This window comes from Podarcis filfolensis (genome assembly GCF_964270895.1).
Source record: "Podarcis filfolensis genome assembly, chromosome: 3".
NCBI classification, from domain to species: Eukaryota; Metazoa; Chordata; class Lepidosauria; order Squamata; family Lacertidae; genus Podarcis; species Podarcis filfolensis.
In genome coordinates, this window is record NC_139606.1 from 1463734 (window position 1) to 1472538 (window position 8805).

An 8805-nucleotide genomic window follows, 5' to 3' on the forward strand; every position below is an offset into this window, starting at 1 on the left:
CCCTCCGTCCCTCCCTCCCTCCCCTGCGATGCTTCCAACTCTTCCTCTCCCCGGATCCCACCTTCAGCTGCCTCCCCATCACCGTGCCTCCCGCTCTTCCTTTGGGGCCGCCCCTCGCACCCCTTTCCCGTCTCTGCTCCTCCTCACTTTCCTCCATTCTCCCTGCACTCCGATCAGCCCCATTTCTGTGCCTTTCCCTCTCTCTGGCTCAGAGCCCCTGGGGCGCACAGACGCCCTTCATCTCCTCCAGCCCCTTGCCTCCTTCCTCCTCCTTTTCCCGAGTCCCCCTTGTGTGCAGATGCCCCATTTCCACCCCGCCTCTTCATTCCGTTCTTTGTGCGCACTCCCAGGCGGATACATGTTGCTGTAGCTTTAAAATTAACAAACTCTTCCACGTGATACGGAAGGGGGGGCATGTCTTCTTCACCTATCTTCTTCACTACAATATATCCATTTATTTCCGAGTCCAATTGTCAATGTCAAAAGGGACTAAAATCTATAAAATTCATAGAAAATCAACTGTAACACCGATTTTCTTGCTTTCGGTGCCAATTTGCTCAATTTCTCTAGGACTCCATGACACCTCCAGTGTCCTCCATAATCCCTCAAGCGAGGTGTCACGTACACTCAGGAAGACCCTAATCTTCTCTAATCACCCTGCCAAGCCCTTCCTCCGGGCAGTGCCAGGTGGCAGACTATGCATACCTGGACTATTGTCCTCTCATCGCCGGTACTCAGGATGTACTTATCTGTGCATATCTCCAGCTCTGCATATTCCCCCCTCCCTCCTCCATATGTTAATCCTGGGTAACCCAACCTCTTCTTAATGTATTCATGATGTAACCGTGATGTATTTTGCACTGTATCCAGGGACATGGAGGGAAGTTTTAAAAGTTCATGTCACCTCTTCCTCAGGGTTCAATCTCGCCTTGAACCTGTTGCGCAATAAACTTGGATCTTCTGCATCTTGCTCCTGTCTCCGGCTGAGCTCATTTTCCTTCGCAGGGACCCGCGGACTTAGTCCGACAAGCTGGGTGGCAGAGCAGCCTCGCACCCAGATTTTACCGTAACATGGGCAAGGCTGTCGGCTTCTTCAGTTTGAGAAAGTTCAGTTCAGTTGATGGGCATTGTATGTGTATGAGTGTGTGCTTGTTAATAAAATAGATATTTTAAATTACTACGTTGAATCTGGAATTCCTCATGGAAGATGACACATGGAACCAAAAGTGGAATACACTGCGGGAAGGTATGATGGAAGAAGAATAACAGCCATCCCCCCCCCCCCTTTTTTAGAAGTGTTTTCAAATATTTTCAGGTTTCAGAAGCTGCCCTGGATAAAACATGTTCCCATTCAGACTTCCTCTGGCTTCCGCTGGATGTTGGAAGCTGCCCTAATCTGTGCACAAAAATGCCATCTGAAAGGCAGCCTGAGCTACACCACTACCCGGCAGCAAATCTAAGCAAATTAAACTTGTGACTGTAATGGAATATTTCTCACATTTACATGCGTAGTGATGCTAAATGTGGACTAAGAAAACAAATATTCACTCATACAAATACTATAAATATTGTTTTCCATACCCAGCCTACTGGGTAAAAGCGTTATCACTGGATATTTCTTCTGTTCTGTTCTGATGTTGATTTAGGAAATTTGGAACAATAGGGGGAAATGTATCACTATACACTGGTCACAACACAATAAACATTTCTGCAATTTCTAAGGTGAAAGGGGATGCCCAGATGCTTTTCTCATATTTATACTGCTGTCAAACCACATGTCCCCTATCCTATAGTTAGTTGTCTGTCTGATTATTCCTGCCTAAGTGTAGAATCTACATTTGCCCCTATTAAAATTCATTTTGTTTCGTTTGGGCCCAGTTCTCCAAGCTGTTAAGGTCATCTGTCTTCAGCGGCATCTGTCTTCAGCAGCATCATCTGTCTTCAGCGGCATTAGCTACCCCTCCCAGTTTGGAGTCCTCCACAAATTGTACGACTATCTCCTCAGTTCCTTCATAAAGAGAATCCTGCACTTGTCCCTTTCATCCAGGATAATAAAGAACCATCGGTGAACACTTTTGGGGTTGTGCCAGTCAACCAGCTACAAATCCACTTAATAGCAACCTCATCTAGCCTGCATTTTATCAGCTTCTCCACAAGAATATCATGTGGGAGCTTTGTTGAAAGCCTTTTTGAAGTCAAGATACTCCACAGCATTCCCTTGATCCACCAAGCTTGTAACTCTATCCAAAAAAGAAATAAAAGTAGTCTGGCATGACTTGTTTTGAAAAACCCATGTTGGGTCCTCGAAATCACAGCATCCTTTTCTAAGTGCTCACAGACAGATTATTTAATGATGACTTCAAGGAACTTCCCTGAAATTGACATCAACCTGTAGCTGTTTAGGTCCTCTTTCCCTCTGCCTGTGACAGAGAGCAGTTCCAACTCAGAGGCCGAAGCATACACGGAGCCTGCCTCTCCTACTATGACAAGCTCCGCTCCCCCCTTATCTCCAAGGGCATGCAGTATGGTGGTCAGGTGGGATTGCTATGAGGAATTATGAAAAATGCAGCACGCCATTGTGTCGGCGATGAAAGCATTGCTTGAATGGGCTTGAGTCATTGACAATAATTTCTGATCAAATCCCACAAGCCTCTGTACCTCTGCCATTTTCTTTCTCTCTGCCTGACAGTCACGTATAGAGCATTTTACACAGACCAGTTGCTTCACCAGGCATCCTCAGTACATAAGATAGGAGATAGCTTTGATGTAGCTTTTGTTAGTTTTGTTAATCTTAGGGCCAGGAAATAGAGTTTCACATGGAGGTGATAAAAATGCCTGACTTTCCTTGTCATCCTTCCTTTCCTGTTTACTGCCTGTTTATGACCTCTGGGGTTTACTAAATGCATTTCTCTTTTTTTTTTTTTATAAATTTTTATTGATTTTCCAACATGAATTAAAACACATTACAACTAACAATACATAGACAAACAAACAAACATATAAACACGTATAATTTCATAACCTCTTTTTCTTAAACCTTATTTCAACGACTTCCCCATACCTCCCTTTTCTGCATCCCTGTTTTAAACTTTTTCAGCAACCCCTAATTTCAATTACTTATGATTCACTTTCTTTAATCCTTTTTCTCTTGCCCAATCATTTATCGCTGCAATTCTGTTTTACGTTACCCATGACATTTTAGCACTCATTAATTTTACAACAGTTCTTAAGATAAACTTTAAATTTCTTCCAATCTTCTTCCACCGTCTCTTTTCCTTGGTCGCGGATTCTGCCAGTCATCTCAGCCAGTCCCATATAGTCTATCACCTTCGTCTATGCAGAAAGTCAGCCAGGGCACTTGAGGACATCTGGGAGCAGCCTGAGAAGTTTCAGCTGGAAAACCGGTGCAGAGGATGTGCCTCTGGAGTATTTCCTGGCATAGGCTGGTGTCAAAGCTCTCCCCTGTGGAAAGAGGTTTGAGTGCACCCTTAAAGTCAAAGCCACAGCTCTAAGGAATGGTTTGGCAGCAACCTAGCTCTACCAGTATCACTAAATATTACGCTACACTTTCCTCTGATATTTGCCTAGGGTTTCATACTAATTCTTTAGCAAGAAATAACAGGTGCAAATTGTCCATCATTTTCAAGTCCTGCAGGAATGCATCAGTCTCAGATAAAAATAGAATGCATCTCTACATAACCTTGAAAACAAATGCTCTGGGGATTGTGAGTAAATGTCATGTAAATCATTGCTTTTTTGCCACAAGCTCTTGGCAAAAGAGTTGGTTGTTCTGCATCCCATGAAAAGAAGAATGCAAATCAGAGTGCAATAGGTGCCCTATGACAGCATCACTTCTCAATTTCATGGATAATAAAGCATGTGCTATCCAAAAGTTAAAGACTAGCCTTTTCAGACTGTGTATCTGGAAGAATGGAAGACCAAGGGTGCAACTATCAAAGAGCGGAGCGTTTTCCACTCCCAGTTATACTCTACATAGTTTGCACATCAATTGAGGCTGTTGTTGGGATGTCGTTGAATGCTTTCATTGCTGTAGTGAATTGCATTGATGGGATGAGAAATGGACATCTGAAATCCATTGATAAAATTTTGACTGCTTTTGGTGTCTCCAAATGTTTCTACATGTGCTTGCTAGTTATCAAGATTTTCTGGATAGCATTCTTTCCTTGGATACTTGAAGACACAAGCTTATACCAAACATACAAAGCTACAACGTGGTTTCTAAATTGTACCAACCTCTGCTTCACTGCCTGCCTGTGTACATTTTACTGTGCAAAGATTGCTAACTTCCAGCACTACATTTTCTTCCTCCTGAAGACGAGAATCTCCAGATTGGTACCCTGGATGCTTCTGGCTTCTTTGCTTGGATCATTGGCAACTACGTCACCTTTCTTCAAAGAAACTTACATCTTTACATGCCAAAACAATAGTAGTTTTGAGATATTAGGAAATGTCACGCTTGAAGGCTTTACAGTAGAAACAGATTTGGTTCATTTGTTTCTGTGGTGTGGTCTGGGATTCACAGTGGCTTTCTTCATCTCAACCACATCAACTTTTCTCTTACTCTTTTCTCTGTGGAGACACACCCAGCAGATGCAGAACAGTTCAGCCAGTTTCAGCAGCCCAAGCATGGCTGCCCATTCTCAGGCTGTGAAAATAATCATTTCTCTCTTGGTCATAAATGTCATTAATTTTGTGTCTTTGATGGTCGTTCTGTCCAATATATTTCTAGACAGCAGTCTTGCCAGCCGGTTTTGCGCCATCATTCTAAATGCATGCCCTTCCGTGCAATCTAGCCTCTTGATTTGGGGAAATCCTAAACTGAAAAGGGAATTCGGTAGAGTTGTGCATTATATCAGGTACATGTTCTTATTTAGAAAAGGTATAATGAGAGATGCATTCTATCTTCCATCAAAAATGATTGGAAGCGTGAGCTGCATCCCAAACACACATTCATATTCGTGTAATCCAGAAGTGAGACAAGTGACACATGAGGAACTGCATTAAATTAAAATCCTGTGGACGGAGAAGATGATAAAGCAGTTTTGTTGTTTGATCAAGCCTGTATTCTAGCCTGATTTGCCTGCTGTGTACTTAAAAAAATCTTGAAAATAAAATTGTGTCCCTATAGAATAAAATGATAGTGGAGTCTTTCGATGAAGTAGTGAGCCAACTGAATCTTTCTATGTAGAGACAGATTGTTGAACTATGCATAACCTTTCCACTAAGTTGTTGAGGTAACAGAAGCCAGTGCAATGATCCCCCCCGACTCTTCACATGCCTCTGCACCCTCCTCAAATTGGCTCAGAACCGTTGGGAGAACCCCCGAAAAGTGTGTGCCCATGTGGAGTAGCGGTGAGAGTATTGGACTAAGACCTAGGAGACCACGGTCCAAACCCCTGCTCAGACATGAAAGTCACTGGGTGACCTTGGGCCAGTCCCTTTCTCTCACACTAACCTACCTCACAGGGTTGTTGTGAGGATAAAATGAGGAGGAATACCCAAGAGGCCCATGTGTGCACCCTGAGCTTTGGGAGGAAAGGTGGAATGAATAAATATATAAAATAGTGTGAGGAGGGAGAGGAAAGAGGAGAAAACTTTCCTTCTAGAAAGCAGAAATGCTTGTGCTTCTGGAACAGTCACCTTAGCACAGAGGTTGTCAACCTGTTTTGGGTCCACAGCTCCCTTGACCAACTACATTCTTTCTGCAGCACCCCTGTGGGGCACAGGACGGAGCCCAGTTACAGGCATGTCACCCCTTGCCTGCAGAACTGGCAGCCCCTCAACCCTTTTCGAACACCCTCCCTTGTGGAGTGTTCCCTCAGCCTCCTTCCCCCTCTCCTTGGGAGTCCTCTGGGCAGCTGCTGCTGCCGCCCCTGGTCTTTGGGTGCCCCCCTGCCCCAAAGAGAGGCACCATTCGCCTGGGGAGCTAATAGCCAGGGCTGCTGCAATAAACAGCTGTGCAAGCCTTTGAGAATCAGAGACGCGAGAGGGCATCAGAGGAGGGAGGGACGGAAAGAGGGACAGAGGGCAGGCTCTACCTCTCCTTCAAATCAGAATCAGTGAGGGCTGTGAAGGTCCTGTGTGAGTGTCTGGAGGCAGCTGGTAGATGGAAGGTGGATCACGGATTGAGGTTGAATCCTGACAAGACAGAAGTACTGTTTAGGGGGGACAGGGGGTGGGCGGGTGTGGGGGACTCCTTGGTCCTGAATGGGGTAACTGTACCCCTGAAAGACCAGGTGCGCAGCCTGGGAGTCATTTTGGATTCACAGCTGTCCATGGAGGCACAGGTTAATTCTGTGTCCAGGGCAGCTGTCTACCAGCTCCACCTGGTACGCAGGATGAGACCCTACCTGCCCACAGACTGTCTCACCAGAGTGGTGCATGCTCTAGTTATCTCCCGCATGGCTCTACCTTTGAAGGTGACCCAGAAACTACAACTACAGTAATCCAGAATGCGGCAGCTAGACTGGTGACTGGGACCATATAACACTGGTCCTGAAAGACCTACATTGGCTCCAGTACATTTCCAAGCACAATTCAAAGTGTTGGTGCTGACCTTTAAAGCCCTAAACGGCCTCGGTTCAGTATACGTGAAGGAGCGTCTCCACCTCCATCGTCCAGCCTGGACACTGAGGTCCAGCACCGAGGGCCTTCTGGCAGTTCCCTCACTGCAAGAAGTGAGGTTACAGGGAACCAGGCAGAGGGCCTTCTCGGTAGTGGTGCCAGCCCTGTGCAATTTCCCCATCAGATGTCAAGGAAATAAAAAGCTATGACTTTTAGAAGACATCTGAAGGCAGCCATGTATCAAGACGTTTTTAATGCTTGGTGTTTTAGTATGTTTTTATATATGCTGTGAGCTGCCAAAAGTGGCTGGGGAAATAATATAATATAATATAATATAATATAATATAATATAATATAATATGATATGATATGATATGATATGATGATATGATATGATATGATATGATATGATATGATATGATGATATGATATGATGATATATGATATATGATATTAGGCGCCCCAGGGTGCCATGGCATACTGGTTGAAAACCACTGTCTTAGCATGATGTAGGATTCCACACTTTAATTTAAGTTTCAATCCACTGTTACTTATTATTTCTATTTATATTTCTGAATATTTATAAACTGCCCTCTCATGAAAATAACATCACTAAAACATCATAACACTATAAGATTATAAAATGAAGAGAAATGACCAACATTGAATCAAATTAATTATCCAAAAATGCTTGGTGGAAAAAGAACATTTTCAGCAGGTGACAAAACGTTAGAATGGCAGCTTCCTGTTTGGCTTCCAGAGGAAGTCTTCCAAAGGTGCCACCACCTGACCTGCCTGTTGGTGTAGAAACGAAGGGCTCGTCCACACTTCCGTTTCTCCAAGGAAAACCCGTGGCATAGCACTGAATTGGAACAAACTACCAGGGGTTTTTCCGCAGATAGCTGTTGGTTCCAAATGAGTGCTGAAGAGTGGGTTTTCAGGGGAAAGAGGCCGGGCCAAGGCCACAGGGCTTGGACAAGTGGGAAACCGCTCAGACACTTGCTGCTTTCTAGGCACAGGGCAAGCAAAAGATGAGCCCTAATAGAAGTCAGGAGGCCTTCTCTCAAGGATCCCAGGGATCCGATACACCATTCTGGATGGTGCATAAGGGACATGGGAGTCCTTCAGGTTAAGACTTTTAAAAGCAACCCTTTAATGAGGCACTTTCATTCCTTTGCTTGTCTGTTATTTTTCTTTCCTCCCTTCTATATTGCCAATGGAAGGGATCCCCCCCGCCCCCCAGTGGAGTAGAAATGAAATTGAAGAAGAATAGGAGGAAGGAATCCTTTGTTTAGAAAGACTTCCCCCTTTGTCTCACTGCAGCTCTAAGGGAAAGGGTCTACTTCTTGAAACTCCTAGGATGTCTGGTCACATCCACAACATACATTTTAATCACATTTAAAGCAAAAGGCTAAAGAATCAAGGAAACCAAGCTACGATTTCCAGTAACCTTAGCAAACTGTGGTTCCAAGGATTGTTTAGGGGAAGCTAAGTGTGTCAAGTGTCAAAACAAAAAAAATTTTTTCCTTCCAGTAGCACCTTAAAGACCAACTAAGTTAGCTCTTGGTATGAGCTTTCGTGTGCATGCACACTTCTTCAGATACACTGAAACAGAAGTTGCCAGATCCTTCTATATAGTGCCTTCTATCTGTAACTGTGTCAAGTGTGTAAGGGACGCGGGTGGCACTGTGGGTAAAACCCTCAGTGCCTAGGACTTGCCGATCGCATGGTCGGCGGTTCGAATCCCTGCAGCGGTGGGAGCTCCCGTCTTTTGGTCCCAGCTCCTGCCCACCTAGCAGTTCGAAAGCACGCCTAAGTGCAAGTAGATAAATAGGTACCGCTTATAGCGGGAAGGTAAACGGCGTTTCCGTGTGCTGCGCTGGTGCTGGCTCGCCAGAGCAGCTTCGTCACGCTGGCCACGTGACCCGGAAGTGTCTCCGGACAGCGCTGGCCCCTGGCCTCTTAAGTGAGATGGGCGCACAACCCTAGAGTTGGACATGAGTGGGCCGTACGGGCAGGGGTACCTTTACCTTTACCTATAAGTGTGTCCAGAATATATCTAAATGATGTATCAAAATGTCCACAAAATTTTGAATATATTTGCTACCAAACTATTTCAGATGGTGAGTCCAATATCAGTTTAATGGTAGCAGGGAATTAAGAAGATTGACTTATTCATATTTTTTTCCAAAACAACAACAAAAACAATTTTAAACTGTG